Genomic DNA, 17,451 nt, shown 5'->3' on the forward strand with positions numbered 1-17,451 from the left:
TGGCTCCACACATTGCATCCCTGCAGTTTGTCAATGTGTCCCCCTTATATCAAACTCCACTCCCAAAGTAACTGACTGAGCTCTTGAGACAAGTTCCTTAGGCGTGATCTAACATGACAATATGATACATTGAGAGGAGCTTAAACAAACAGGAAAAGCCCTTTTAAATTAGAGGGTCTGAATTAGGGATGGGACAAAACAATAAGTTGATTATGAGGAATTTCCTTTATCGGGTTAATCATGGAAGAGAAGTGAACATTTTAAAGATTTAAAAAATACTGGAAACATCATGTGAGAAGAACAGACTCCCACAATGTTACTATATATTTATTCTTCACGACGTTCACTATAACAAAATGTGTGTCCTATGTGGGATGCAATGAAACGTAACACAATGTAAGGTAATTAAGGACTTCCAGGTTTAAATGCCATTTTTAAAGAGTTTTAAGCATATTTAGGTAATTATCTGGATAATATGTTAAATTCGATTACCATCAAAATTCAGGACATCAAAAAATCCTTAATGTTAGATAAGTAAGATGTCCCTCTTGTTTTGCTACAGTAAATACTATATGTAATATTCTATATTATAGTAATTGAAAATAATTTCTTAGCCAAGCAATTTCTGCTTTGACCTGAAGTAATCGCAGAAACCTTAGCCCTATTTCTCAGTCCATCGAGCTCTGACATGTATAAGAATAGCAGGAGGGAAGTCAGGTCATGTTAGCTGCCTCTCAGTGGTTTCACAGAAACACACACATGTCATTGAAAGGCGTTTGTTGTTGTAAATCCCTCCTGTATATAGGACCAAACTAATAGATTGTACTGCACACCAAATATGTGTCTTCGTACATCTAAATAGACTTAATATAATTCAGGCAGCATTTGCAGGGGCGAGCATACAGAAAGATGGATATGACTGTACCTATAATCATCATAGATGCAGCATAATTTCCATGGTGATCATACACTGTAAATGGCTTCCCCCTTCCACTACAGCGTTATGTAAGCGTGGGAGTCACATGGAAACCTGAACTGTGGTGTTCCAGTGTTGAGTATAGCATTAACATCCTAATGCTGCATTGTGTGTGTGTGTGTGTGTGTGTGTGTGTGTGTGTGTGTGTGTGTGTGTGTGTGTGTGTGTGTGTGAGTGTGTGAGAGTGTGTGAGAGTGTGTGAGAGAGAGAGAGAGAGAGAGAGAGAGAGAGAGAGAGAGAGAGAGAGAGAGAGAGAGAGATACCCAAAAGAGCCGGAGTGTTTCCATGACAACATCTGCAGGGGGTGGCAGATCCCTAATAAATAGTCCACTTTCCAGCAGCATTCTGGTCACTGTATCTATAAGATGACTGCTCCTGTCATGGGTGATTGTGCACAGTACGTTAAGGCAGGTGCCTCGTGCTACTACTACATGTGACACATGCCATGACACATGCCAGTGTTTTCTCGAATTCACAGAGAATATAAAGAAGCACTGTGACTCGAAGAGCAAGCTGCTAGTGCTGGCATTATTCACCACCGAGCCTGTGAGTGCAAGAAATGGTGCTAAGCCTAATACGCTGTAGGTTGAGCCAGATGTGCCATACTCAACATTTTCTCATCTCTTCTGCGAGCGGTTGAGAAAAACACATACGATTAGTGATTTACCTTTACATATGAGATAAAGAAAGAAATCAAAGCCTGCCGGTATGCAAATAGAAGTATATGTCTATGTCTTTCAATGATTTTTGATCAGCTCATTTTACTTTATTTTTAGATGTCTGTGGGATCAATAACAACTGCTCCGCACTGTCTAACATTATCGGTTATTTGTTGCTAATTTTTCTCATCATACAAGTCCACAAATACATAAAAATCTTCACAATTACAATAAAGCTAGAACTCTCTGTACAAATTAACTATAAAAAATGATACATACAACATAGTTTTGTCGGACTAGCCTTAAAGCGGCAGGGTGGTAGCTTTATAAAAAAATAGACTTTTGTTATATTTGCTGAAACTGTTGCTATATCCTGACAGTAGTGCATGAAACAATGAAAGAATCATGTTCCTCTGCCTCCCCCCACTGCCTCTAATGGCATTTGAAAGATTCCACCGCGCCCGAATGAAAACAACCAATCAGAGCCGAGGACTATCTAACGCAGTGTCAATCACTGCTCGTGAGCTCCATCAAACTGCCAAACAAGGCGGCGCTGATCAAATATGAATAAGGATTTGGTTACGGCATTGCCTATTTCTCGCCTCAAATGTTTTCAGAAAGATACTGTTAAGCTGTAAATTGTGAATGTTTGTGACCCAGCCGCCATGTTGAAAACAGTCGAGCCAAAACCAAGCACCGACCAACGGCCGGAGCAAACTTTCCTATTTTACAGCTAAACAGTCCACTACAATATGTGTCTGAGAACATTTGAGGGTAGGAATAGACAATGCCGTAACATAATCTTGATTCATATACTTATACTGTCAGGATATAGTGACAGTTTCAGCAAATATGACAAAATGTAATTTTTTAGAAAGTTACTAACTGTAGTTTTAATGATTTGTTACAACCCTTGTGATGCATTCAATGCCATTTTAGAATAAACTAGAAATGATTGTCAGTTCAGACAGTGAGAATAAAGGAACAAATAGAACAGACTACGTCATGTAAGGACAGCGTTGTTTGCTCTCTCTGAACAATTGGTGTACACATATGTAGAAATGATAACTACACCCTAGAGTCTGTTTTGAGTGCAGAACATTCAAGCTTCCCTCAAAATGGTCTTCCTTGTCACTAGTTTGCATGTCCTTTAGCTACATTTAGCCCACACTGTATTGGTAGGCAAGCCTACAGAGAATCAAATACACATTGTATTCACTGGCATGTAGAACTACTGTCACGTAAAGAAAGAGGGGTACATAAATGTATCCAAACAATGGTTTACCTAACTAAACTGGGTGGAAGAAATGTGGATCACTTTGAAACAACAAGCATCCAGCCTTCAGCCTTCTATAACCACCAGAACTCAGCAGCTTTGACACTGAAATAGTCTAAACTAAAGTGCAAACACAACTGGGAATCTCCTGAGGCTCTGAGACTACCTTAGTGCTACAGACTCGGAAAACACTCCAGGTGAGAATTACAGTATTCACACCTACACAAAGCCTGCGTTATCTGATTTCTCCCAGCTTAAAAATCTGATTGCACCCGTTCGAAATACTGTTATTTCAAACAGGACATGGTCGGCTAAAACGTTTGCGATAAGTAACATAGAGAAGACTGTCAGTTATCTAAAATGCATCTCAACAAATGAATTCACTCTTCACAATGTGAGGGAAAGTTGGACTTCATGGTCACTCTTAAAAAGCCTTTCCACATGCCCCCAAAAATTGCACATGGATGAACTCTTCCTAGTAAAATAAACAGAAACAACGTCACATCCAAAACCTGGACACCCTGTGGTGGAGCCTTGCCTCGGCTCAGCCGCATGTGCGACAGCCACACTCAGTGGTTTCTCTACAGGCAAATTGTAATGTTTCACATCTGATATTCTTGCATCTGTGTCTTGCATAACCACCCAGCTGTGTACATTTAACATGGAGTCATCACCAACAGTGATGACTTGGAGCAATGCTTTATGCATGAAGTATGGTGTGCATGATGCACCTTCAATTCACTTCAAAAGCCCAAAGAATCGATTAGAATGTTTTTCTCCTTTTGGTAGCTGCAGACATGCCTAGAGACAGTTATTAAATGGTTAAATTGAGTTCTTGGAGATAATTATCTGCGCCACCCTAGAATTGGGATGTGTACATCTACACCGTAATCATGAAAGCCAAACAGATGATCTTCTTCCCGTGACAGGCGAAGAATGTTTCACAGCAACTATACTGGTCTAATTCTATACAGCCATCACTTCCTCCATCACAGTCTGCCATGCCTCCTCCCACTCTAAAGACAACAGCAGTGTGCTATCCACATTATTTACACCATCCTCTGCCAGCTGTCCTCAATCTGAGACATGTATGATGTGAAAAATGTGGATGAGCGATCATTGCCGACTGCCAGCTCCATCACCAACCTGTACTGAAATCTGTCTATTGTAAACCAGAACCACCCACAAGCTAAAAAGCTTTCTCTCAGCTGAAGCAGCCCCCATGTGCCTCTCCATCCTTTCTAACATCAGAGCATGCTACCACAGGGGCTGGCTCTGCTGTATATGCCATGATTGCCATGATATAATGTATAGTTGAGTTATCTTCGAAGTAAGTCTTGTTTAAGTTGTGTTCATTGTATTTATACACATATTTATTATCAAACAAATAGAATTCAGATTACTAATAGATGGTAGAAATACTTTTTAAAAATTGTAATACTTTAATTTAAATTGGTATTTAGTATTTACGGATCTCAGCCAGTCAACACACGACGGATTCTTTTTCAAAGATTCCATAGTCTTGACAAGCATTGCCTTGTTTTCTGCAGAAACTTATATCACCCACTAAAATATTCTGTTTGCAGTAGATGGTGAACAGATTATTAGTAACTTTTTTCTTTCCCTCGGGGCGTCACTACAGCTCATTCTATAATTAGACATAAAATGTTCTAGCATGATCACACCCAGGACCTGAGTCACTTAGCACTTAGTGGGCAGTACATTGCTAATCATTACATAATATTTGGCTATAAGTACTCACCCCCAACTGTAGGCTTTAATATACAATCATGATGCTTCTTCCATAAGGGTAATATTTATAAACCACGGAGCATAAAGCGCCGCTTCCGTTTACAACACTTAATCCTATAGATCGATACAATACAGTCAGTACAATAAGAATAACTCCATTGACTTTTGTCCATGTTGTTTCTCTCCAGTAATATTACATTGAATGTGTCTGCTCCTGTGCTCTGGTGTTGACTGACAAAACCACTTTAAAGTATAACTGTGCAGTTGTCATTAGGGATTGCTTCATTAATGAAGGCAAGATGGCCAAAAACATTTGGTGAATAGAGCATTGTGTGCTGGAGAGGAGCTTGAATTGCATTCCACTTCCATTGAAGCTCATCCTGGTCTGCACCTCGCTGCGAGTGGCTTCTCAAATGTAGAATTTGCCTCATCCTTTTAACAGAGTAAAAGTATATTTTCTTGGAGCCACCTCTGATGAAATGAAACAAAGAGGCTCAGACCACCACTGATTTGGCTCGGCGTGTAGCGAGCACAGCAGGGTGTCAGTCTGATCAGCCACGGCACCGCTTCTAGCCAAGATGATAAAAAAAGAGCCACAAGGTGCCAAAAGGTAGAGCAGACTGGCAGTGTCGATGCCGAAGTTGCCCACCACTACTATCTGAAAGGGAGTCTACCATTAGTTTACACCAGGGGTGTACTATATAAAGAAAATGTACCATACCTTTGTTGAATAGCGATAAATAAACATACATAAAAGTGTTGAATTAAAACATTTCTTTTGGCAATTTGATTTGTACATTGAACTGAACACAAAAGGCACCAATAAGAAAATAATGACAGTTACATTTAAAGTGCAGTTTTGTACCGATTCTCTCTTTCAACTAACGTGAAAGATACTGCAGTCTTTTGCGCAAGTTGACATCCCGGTGACGATAACATAAAGAGATATATTGTGCAGCCCTAATTTAAACACAATTACATCAAATTATGTTGCTAGAAAAATGTAGTACTAGTGTGCGTGACATTTGAGGTTTTGAAAGTGGAGGAAACAACACTGGAAAAAAAGGAAGAAGGGAACTGCATTTACTCAGTTGATCCAACTAGCAGTAATTTAAGCAAATGAACAGCTTACCATAATTACCCAGTGTGCTAACTAGTGAGGCAATGTTTGTGGTGGAATATAGGCTGTTACCACACAATAAAAGGCATTTCCTACTTTTTGAAAGTGGTCACTATCAGGGATTATCTGCTTTTGAAATTGGTTATTTTTAACACACCTTTACACTACACTATGATCCATAACCCTCTGCATGAAGCATGATTCATGACAATACAGACAATACCCTATTGGCAGATGTTTGTATTGTCATGAATCCTGCTTCATGCAAAGTCATACATTTGTCATAATATCTCTTACTGCTGTCCCTGAACATCCTCTTGGCAGATCAGGTACAGCAGTAAGAGATAGACTTGATAGGTCTCTGCCCTCCCATCGCCTTCCCCTTTTAGCTAATTGGTTGTGATAGGGTAGACCAATCAGCCAATCACATGACTCATCAAACTCAATATAAAGCTGTCCGTGGCAATAGAATAACAAAATGTTGAAACATTATGTTCAGCTTCTGATAAGAGAGAGGACAAATACAAGACAATGGCTGCATAAATACAGCACACATTAAATGTGTTTACTTGTATAGTGTTGTGACACCATGACTCTGGCTCGTCTAGCAAAAACATTGGAGGATCATGTTTCCTTGAAGTGTTAAAGTGCTGACACTCAGCTATCAAAGCAGGAGGTTATCAGCCACACTGATACACAGGTACACTTTGTATACACTGCAGTCCAAATGTAGGGGACCAGATTTAAACTAAACTTGTCATATGTAGTTGACATTCCTTTACAGTCAGCGACATAAGTATTTAATGACATAAATCTTAAGAACACTTTAAAGCACTCTCTTTGTAAACTCTTCCTGACAAGGGCTTGATACCCAAATGTGAGTTTGTTTTTAGGTCTAACATGACTATGCCATTACAATAAAGGCATTTTAATTGTTCGGAAAGAGAGTGCCTTGGAGTTTTCTTGTGATTCTTGTGTGTACATGTATCTTTATCCTAAGAGCACCTCAAACCAACTATCTTTGAGTCCAGCGCTCCTACTCAAAGAATGTTTTGACAGTCAATGACTGCTTGAAGTTTATGACCCACAGACCTCAACAGACACTCTGTATTTTCCCTGGTGATGCTCTGACAGTCCTGGATTGCAGCCATCTTCACTTCTTGCTTGTATCGGGGCTTTTTTGCCTTTAGTATGGTCCTCTGCAAATGATACACATACTCAGTTAAAGCCTGGTGACCAGTCAAGAACATTACATTTATTGGCCCTATACAATCTATTTTGTCTATTTGAATGTATGTTAAGGATCCTTTCACTTCTGATAAAGCTTTGGTCAAGGAGTTATGATGCATTCATTTGGATCAGAGCACTGTTTCTGTGTACTTCCACATTCATCCTGCTGCTGACATCAGCAGGGAAATGATCATTGATCTCAAGTAAGATGACTCCACATGGCACCCAGACAATGACATCACCTCCACTTTGTTTGACAAATGATGTGGCATGCTTTGGATTATGAGCTGTTTCTCTTTTTTCACAGTTTGATCTTTCCATCACTCTGGCACAAGTCGATCTTTGTCTCATCTGTCCATAACTCTTTGATCCTGAACTTGTTTTGATAGTTACACATGACAAATCCTGGATTGTAAATAGTTGCTGAAGTCAAAAGTGCATTGTTGCCTCTTTTAGTTTTAGACCTCCAGTAGCGATACAGGGCTGCTTTTCTATGGTTGGGACCTGAAGCACGCAGGTCACGTGACACATAGTCCTGCTCCACTGATCTACAGGTGACTGTAATGCGGCAACAAAGACAGCGCAGTAGCTTAAGAGCACACAGCAGGATGCGGCTTTACTAAAGTTTGGAATGTGGAAGGAAATGCACTTGACAGGTTTGTTTGACCTCAAGGATAAACACAATGCATGTTGGTGAGTAACATTGAATTTAAACATAACTTGATTTTGTTTGCAAGAAAAGTCCACAGGGCACATTCAACTGTTGATTTTGACATCCAAATGTTTTGGCTACAACACTGATTTATTCTGGTTTTTCAGTCTCATGTTGCTCCCACCGGCAACGATGCACCATTTGGTCTTCACTTTGAAAAACAACAACATATCCTAAATGCAAATGTCACAACTATAATCATTCCAAGATCTTTTTACATTGAGTCCACTAAAAGTCGGGAACATTTACTATGCGTTTTATCTGACGTGAATGCAAACACCCTTAAATTAAGTAGAGAGTCAGGACTTAAGTCGTTTCATTTTTAAAATATTAAATACTAAATGCAAACAAAAATGTTTCAATCAATGTCCTATAAATGACTGACTGCATTGTATACTCCAATCATCAAGTCAATAAAAAAATAATGATTCTCCTTCATCAGAGCCACTTACAGTATAAATCTGCTGCACAATGACCTGCTAACATAACGGCTGAAACTGAAAGGTTATGTTTATGTTCACATTTGCAACAACAACTCTAACATCTAATAGCCAGTGCAAAGCTCTGTTAGACCACACACACACACACACACACACACAACACACACACACACACACACACACACACACACACACACACACACACACACACACACACACACACACACCACACACGCACAAAGGCAGTGGTTTCTAGGTGTGGAACTGCATTAAGTGGCAACACTCAGCCGACCCAGTCAGGCTGTTCTCATATTTTGAAGCTAATGTACTTACAAGATTCTTGCTGTTCGGAGTTGTATCCTCATGATTGTTTGTACTTATTGTAAGTCGCTTTGGACAAAAGCGTCAGCTAAATGACCTGTAATAAACCGGAAATGAATGCACTGTAATTCGTACCTATTCTACAAAATCAATTAGTTTCCATGAACCAAGAAGTATAACAGCTTGAAAGTCTGCAAAGAGGAGGTCAGGATGGTGTGTGGGTCTAAAAACACAGGACTTTCAGCCAGGAGACTGGTGTTTGTGCCCCCTGAGTAACTTCCATACTTAAAACATTGACTTGTTTGTCACGCCACTTCCGTACTTAACTAACGTCACTTCCGTATTTATTTTTAAGCCAAATCAATATATTTTCCTAAACCTAACCAAGTGTTTTCCTGTTAAGACAGATGTTTATTTTGAAAAGACTGTGTGCATGTAACTAGCTGATATTGACACATGTTGCTGGACATTCGTAGGAAAACGCACAAGAAATGAGGGTGAACCTTTTCGTAATAAACCATCCAAACTGTTTCATGAGGACACGCTGACCCAGTGCAAGCTCATCATATCTGCTCAACTAAATAAGACTGGAGGAGCTCTGCACTTGCCTTGGCTGCTTAGTGTTTTCATTTTCACAACACACACAACTGCATATGTAAATATACATCCAGTATATAAACTGTACTGAGATTGGGCTTTCTCTCACCTCTAACCCCAATCACTGTCCCTCGTGTTGATTCTGAGCCTTTAACCCTAAATATGAACGTGACCTCTTTTAAAGTGACGTCAATTCTTTGTCAATTGTCCTCAAGCAACTGGGCTTGTGTCCTAGTGTCGTCGCAAGGATAGAGGTGCACAGAAATATGCATTGTCTTTAAATATACACAGACAAAACAGAAATCTATATAATGCTTTAATCAACAAGTCGGCTAGAGTTTTACTCCTACTGCGTGTCTAAACATGCTCACTGGCACACACACACCCACATGTGCCAGGCCACATTCATACGTAATACCCAAAGTGCATGAATAAATCTACCCGGAGCACACGTACAAGGAGAGCAAAACATTCCTCGTACACATATTTCTCATAAATCTATGACAGTGCAGGAGATTGCGAGCATGTTCGATGCAATATTCACAGATGTAGATGCAGACATCCCCAAAGCCTGCTAGAACGACAAGCAGACTTTCAAGCTAACATGCAAAACAGAGGCAGCGACAGAGAGATGGAAGGAGAAGAACGACACAAACGGAGAGGTGAATTTACCTACCACACACGGGCAGAGGGAAGGGAGCTTAGTGCGGCCCTTCATGAGCGAGAGACAGAGGAAAAACAGCCTCCCAGACACCCGCAGTAGAGGAGGAGAGGGATGGGGAGAAAGAGAGAGAGAGATGGGAGGCTGGGGAAGGGTAAGGGGAAATAAAAAATAGGGAGGGGGAGAGAGGGAAGGGGAAGGGGGGCTGTCGTAGCAGACGAGGAGAGAGAGTTTTTCCTGGAAGCCAGAGTTGTTGGTGTTGGATATATCTTGATGTTAAAGGCAAGGGTCTGAATAGAGAGGACTGGCAGCCTGCTCCAGCCGTGACTCATACAAGATGTTTGTCACTGCTGGTGAGTGAGGGAGGGGAGAGAAGGAGACGTAGATAGAGAGTAAACCTGCTCTATTATTTTTTCTACTCGTTTTATGAAATAAACACGACAGTAGGCTTCCATCCATGCTGCTCTTTGCTCCCCCTTTGACACGCCGTCACTCACGCAGATTATACGTTGCGAAACATTCACATCAAGTAAAGGCTGAATGTCATGATGATGATTTAAAATGAGGACAATTTTGACAGATATCTCTGTTATGCAACCATTATATAATTACAATTTTATCCCTTTTGCGAGTAGTGTTTTAACTGTAGCCTCCATGTTCATTTCTGAGGTGCAAATTCACGTCTTTGACATTATGTCTGTCTTGACAGACCGCACACTTGAAGACTGTGAAAGTAAATGATCAGCCATGCTTATGAAGGATGCTCCATAATTACCCTGGCAACGTGCAGATTCTGAGAACCTCTGTGCCCATCAAACACGGAAACAATTAATTGGTCGATTAGTCGACAGCAATTTTGATAATCAATTAATCGCTTGTCATGTATTAAGCGAACATTGGTTCGATCAGGTTTCACAAATGCAAGGTTTTGCTTTTTGTTCTCGTCTGTGGCTTTAGCTTAGAGTTGTTACCTTGTGTGCAAATGTGTAAATTGATGCCGGCTAATGGCATGGACTTTATTTCAAGTCAAAGAGGATTTGCTCTGTAAACTTTGTAGTTTTAGTAATGATGAATTTGAGCATTAAGCTTCCTCTGTACTGTACATCGATCAAACGTTCTCTAAAGGTTATCATGAATTAGTCTGTCTTTTTAAAGTTCATATTTCATGTCATTGTGCCTACTGCACTTTCTGATATTACCAATTCACATCAGCCTAACACATCATATCAAGTATTCACGTTCATTCATGTTGAAATTGCAGATACTAATTGTTTCTGCTAAAAAAAACATCAGTTGGCAGCACTATCTAAAAACCACAAAATTGCGTGTCCAGATTCTTTACACCAAATATCTAATTGTCATCGAGGAACTTTAACTACGTTACTCAAAGTTTTTCAGACATATAAAAAACAAGATAGTAATCCTGTTCCTGTATGAATTACATAATTCTTACAAACCTTTGGCTATGAATTGTATTTTATGAATCTTCCTCACAAAGTCACATTCGTCCCTGTCTACAGTTAGAGCAATGCATTGAGACCAGGCCGTTAATAGATGGTTTATATTAACTCTTTAGCTAAAGGAGTTGAGTCATTATAAGTCATCTTTATTCAAATAAATACGTACAATGCATTGTAATCTGCTTACAGCACTGTAACATTTTCTAAACACTAAACTCTTTATACCAATAATCACAACACATTATAAAACATTTTATGATGACTTGTGAAGCCAAGTATCATAATACTTCATAATTACTGGTTACATAATCATAGTGTAGGCCTACAATAGTTTACAAAGTAATGCATGACCATTTTCTTATAATGACATATAATGCAACATATTCATAAACTATAGGCAGTGTAATATTATTATACCGCAGACACAACATAGGCAACACAAACGTTTAGTGTATTTTCAACAGTTGAGAAATCAAAGCTTTGAAGTACAAGTTGTTACAGTCGCCTTCTAGTGCGCTGGATTAGCTTAGAGACACTTGATCAATCTTTATAATAACAAAACAACGTTTTAATCAATGTTGTCGATATTTTGACACTAAATATAATTCTGCGTCGACTCTGATTCATAGCTTAATTGGCATCATAATGGGTGCACTCGTGTGTAGTTCCTGCTCTTGCCCTCTCAGGCCCCGCTTCTCTCTGCTACATGGCTGTATTAAGGGTGAAGCAGAGTTGAGCGAGGGAATAAACAGAGTAAATGCACCATGACCCCCCATTGGGCTGTTCTACAGTGGACCACTGTCGGGTGATGGATGGGTTATGACACCTGCGGAGGTTAGGCCCAAAGCCCTCTGGACCTCAGCGACACACTGAGCTGTGGCTTCTGCATCAGCTTCACTGTGTGTGACTAAAGACAACTGGAGCACATCGTGACATTTCCATCTGGAATGAAGCCCGCACCGTTACAACAGTGTCAAACACTGTGTTACCCGCGGATCCAGCCGCATAAGACCAGGCATTCATTTTCCATTCTCCGCATTCATGAGCATTCTCTGCTGCCGCCTACACAGAGGTCATCCTCCTACCTGCACACTGTGGGCTTCACATTATCAACACCCTTCAATGGCAGGGCTCTCTCTCTCGCTCTCTCTCTCTTTTCCTCTCCTCTCTCCCTCCCATCCTCCTTTCATCTCTATTCTCTCCATGATGATACCCCTGCCATGTTGTCATGGCAACAATCGGGCCCTGATTGCGTGGTTGCTAGGCAACTGACATCACCTATAAGAGGAACATGAAGATACAAAAAGCCAGAGACAAACAAATCACACAAAATATGTGTGCTTGTAGGCCTACATTACTGTGTGAGCACGCTGTGTGTTTGAACTGTCTCGATGTCATTAGCTCGTGTTTTTCATTCAAATTTTTACAGTTTCTTTTTTTTTTTTTGCCAGAAGCCACACATGGAAGCGGCGAGGTGTATCACTACCGTGAGAAAGCATATCATTCAAATGTGACTGCCATCCTGTCAGTCTTCTGCTCTGTGCCAAACAGGAGGTTAAAATGCTCTGAATTCATGACCTGCATTTCAGATGAGAACATTAAGGAGGTTTGTGACAAGGGACTGCTCATGAATAACTGATACATGGTCCAGCAATTCCCTATTAATTATGAGGAAAAAAACAAGGCCTCGCCCTCAGTGAATGCAAGACTCAGGCTGATGTTGCATATCTAGCTGGGTGTGTGGACATGAGCAGCTCAAACAAATTGACAGTATCCCTGAGCCAGATTGTCATAGACTCCTGTGCTGTAGTTAAACAACGTGCCACAAGGTGTCATCGTGTGCTCTATTGAAAAATATGACCACAGCACTGTAAGAAATTCTGATCCCATTTGCAAGGCTAATGCGAGAGCTATTCATATCCATGATATCAGCACCAACATCCTTGTCATTTTTGTTTCCTTCATTTTTCTCCTACCTTCCTCTTTTCTGCACTCCCGTACATCCCAGTCCCACCCCAAACATACACAAGCACTACTCATTGACAAACACACTCTTATTACGTAACATGTGCTGGTTAGTTGACTCCTTTAACTAAAATGCCCAATGAAATACAGTTTCATGACAAAGGCCCTGGTGAGAAGTTTACCTTCCTTGACCTTGACTTTCTACCTAATGAGGCCCGCAGGACATCCTCTATTGAATCTACCCACATCTTTAAAATCATCATCACTATCAATTTAGTTGTTTCTCAATCTTATTTACAGAATTAATACAAGCAATGTGTTCTTGCATACTACAGTGTTGGAGCAGAGTAGCACAGTCTTCCTCCTGGTCCACCATATCAGGCTCATGTTTCGCCTTCTCAGTCAATGTGAGACGACAAAGTCTCGAGCCCAAACAGCCCATGATGGATTTGATCTGTCACCTGTCATATGGACAATTTAAGGACAGGCAGCGATGCTGACAGCCACAACACTGAAATTAAGCATCAGAGCCTGTAAGCAGGGTCTACTGGTGGACAGCAAGTGGGCTGTTTCTTTTTTTATAGAACTAAGACCCAAATGAAAGATTTGACGATTTTTTTTCACTGGTGTTTTTAGTAGAGAGGCTATAGCTTCTTTGCTCTTAACAATGTACATCTATCACATTACATTCCCTAAATGTCAAATCAACAAAATGAGCAATCAGTGGCACCAAAGACACAGGTGTTAAAGCCCTGCACAATGAAATACATTTGCCTTTTCATTTCTTACATAGAAACATCCATAAAAACACTAAAAAGGAATAAAGATACATACTGAGCCTTTGGCTGTGCCCCATTGTGGCATATTGAAATGTCCATTAATACTATCTAAACATTCAAAGTGAGATTCAAAAGAAATGATTAAGCATAGCTTCATCTTCTCACTGGATGAGACTGGAGAGCCGAGGGAAGCAAAAGACGGCACAGATTGTGTTGTGTACGTTTGACAAAGAGAAGCTCTTAACAGCCTTCTTTCTGGCTGAGGCCCTTGGTGGGGGTGGTGGGCATTATAAAGCAGTTGAGAGACTAGAGGTTAGCATTGCATTGGCAACATATTATCAGAGAAGGAGACGAATGAGCTTGGATGAGCTCAAATCCGAAGTCAACTCCGCAAGCCAAAGAAGGTGAAACAAAGTGGTTGATGAGCATATATGTTGAAAAAAGAAAGCTAATGTGCAGTCATCCGATGTTCTGAGTCGAGACCACTCTGTTGCAAATTGTCCAATGTTTAATTTCTGCAACTACCATTCACAGTTGCAGCTGCTTGAATTTAGCACCTGCAGTAGGAATTAGCATCATACAGCAAGCCTCTACCTCCCGTTTAATTGAACCTGACAAGTTTTCTAAGACATGCACCGGCACCAATTTCTCAGCTCGAGCAAGGCTGCAGTTACTATTCACAGTGCAGAAGCCACTTGTACTGGAGCAGGATGCTCTGCTGCTGGTGTGAGTTCTGTCTGATTGTGTATGTGTGTGGCTTTCTTTCGGGAAAGCGGTTGAATGTGTGGGTGAGTGGTGCAATATGTACTTTTAAAGGGCCAGTGTGTAGGAATCAGGGGGATCTATTGGCATAAATGGAATGTAATATTCATTTTTTATATATTCATTCCTAAAAATTGTGAATCCTGTTTTCATTAGATCCTTACATATCTACATATGGGTCCTCTTCAAGGAGACTGCCATGTTGCACCGCCATGTTTTTACAGAAGCCCAGAACGAACAAACCAAACTTTAGGCTTTTGGTTTTTACGTTACCTGAAGGCCACCAAAGCTTCTCTGAATTCAGTGTATTGAAATATGCAACCTCACCACCAGATGCCCCTAAATCCTACACATAGCTCCTTTTAAAAAGATGAAACAAAACCTTAGCTGACCACACAAATGTGCAATATTTCTTCACGAGCAAAAAGAAAAAGCAAACTGTCATTTGTGAAGAGATGCTGACACAAATATCAAGAGGGAGACAAAGTGCATCTATATGTGAAGAATTATATCTCCGCTACCCCTTCCATTCTGCTGTGTTTTACGTCGGACAAAATAGAAACATCAGCGCTGTGCAGTCGTGGTGTCAGACTTGCACCGGGGCAAGCCCTGCCTCGCTCACTGTGCCCTGGGAGCAACTTGGCAGGATCAGTGTCTCTGTGGCTGCATACAAAAGGCTTCATGGAAGCTCGTGCCCTTGAGCGGAGATCATATGAGCCCTCCACTGGATCACTAATCCTAACCCACAGCACACTGTACTGCATGTCACACACTCATACAGACACACATCACACGGTACAGTGTATAGACACTTGTTTAGATGAGCAGAATTGTGGACGAGCTGAATGAATGCTGAGGAGGCGCTGTTTGATTTGTGAGCGGAGGGTTTAGCTTAACTCCATTTTGGAGACTCTTAGGACTAGAGCAAGATGCAGCAGCCATAAGCTTCTCATCCTTGTATGCAGACACACACACACACACATTCACAAGATATACATATTCATATATATTGAACCTGGCAGCACAAAATAAATACAAATGTGACCGCTAAAACCCATTCAGGGAAGAAGATGTCCATGTTTCTGCATGAAGCCATACATGATGCCAATAATATGCACACGGAGCTGCTGACTTTGACTACATCTTGTCAAATGTATAATTTATTTGAAGGAGCACTAACTAGGGAAGCCTTGAAAGCGCTGAAGACGAGGGCAGGAGGTAAGCTAGAGGAGAGAGCAGGAAAGAGGAGAGTAAGCAGAAGGGGGGAAGGAGGTAAAATGAGATAAAGGAAAGAGGAAGCTGGAGGAGAGAACTGAGTGAGGGATTACAGAGGTGAAGGATGCAGAGGGGACAAAAAAAATTGGAATTGGAAATGGGAGAGCAAAGAAGTGGAACGGGGGTGACTGACAGGGAGAGGAGTGATAATCAAAGGAGTTTAAGACATGCAAAGCAGGAGGCAAGCAGTAAGAGTAAGCAGAAACATACTGTACTGTGTGTCCTCCTTTCCAAACAGGAAATACATAATTGATTCTATATTGCAATCATGTCCTTTCAGATGTCGTGATAGCTTTAAGAGAAGTTGCTTTTAGAGCTTAAATCTCTTTCACTGTGTACACCATCTTTGTTCTCGCCTCTCAAACATCAAACCGTCCTCCTCTGACTCAGTGCCATACAGGGAGGGAGAGTCAAAGGTATTGTCAGGCTCGCAACCAAATATAAATCCTGTGACGTCTCCTCAAGCTGATATGCCCTAATATTCCAGTTCTTAACGTTATGTAATGAAACTTCTGTATGATGCATTGCCATCATAACATATGTTACTTTTTATTTTTATTTGTATGACATATTAGTGTAGGAAGGAGCAGAACATTACATGAGTCCACTTCTCACACATAAAATATGAGTTTTGCTAATATATATTGAAACTTTGAGAATGTATGTCTCTAAATTCGATGAAACTATAAGATGTTCAAGGTTGCATGGGCGTAGCTTTGACTGAACACGACCTCAGCAGTATTTCTTGGAGTGTTTTTCGGAGATAGTTTCTCTTAAAAACTGCTTTTCAAAGGATTGATGTCATTACAACAAACAGACAAATGATTGCGTCCCACATAACATGTCTCTTTGGCTTTGGGAGATGGAAGGCAATCTTGCCTCAAAAGAAAGTTGGCACTTTACAGGGTTTAGACACATGTGTAGAGATGATACCAGCATTATAAAAGGAAAATAAATGTGTGTCTGTTTTGACCTTAATTGCCTCAAGGACAAAAACTAATTCTATTCAAATAATACTAACTTCTTCTTCAGTACAAATGGGCCTGCTTTAAGTGCTCTTCACAGAAAAAAGCAAACTAATTCTGCTTATCAAAAGACGTCTATTTATTAGTATCTCATTGGAAATTCAAGGTTTTGGTGAATTCCTCATCAAAATCCACCACACAGTGGCTCACTAGGGAAGCCATTTAAATCTAGGGAGAAGCTTGCATTGTGTTGCTCGTGCTGTTAGTCTCCAAACTTAACGCAGCATTGGGCACAGTGGTGCTTTAACTTGGTATGCTGTTATCACATATTTGTCACTCACTGGCTTAATGTGGCTTTACCCACACAGCAAAACTTTGTTGCACAGGCCCTGCATGAGGAAGCAACATTGTTCACGTAACCTGTTCTACAGTATGTGGGTGTGAGGCAACAGCTCACTCAGGGAGCTGCTCACCCATCATCTGATACATGATGACAAGCCA

Source organism: Cottoperca gobio, chromosome 14 (assembly GCF_900634415.1).
Source record: "Cottoperca gobio chromosome 14, fCotGob3.1, whole genome shotgun sequence".
In the NCBI taxonomy this organism is placed as follows: domain Eukaryota; kingdom Metazoa; phylum Chordata; class Actinopteri; order Perciformes; family Bovichtidae; genus Cottoperca; species Cottoperca gobio.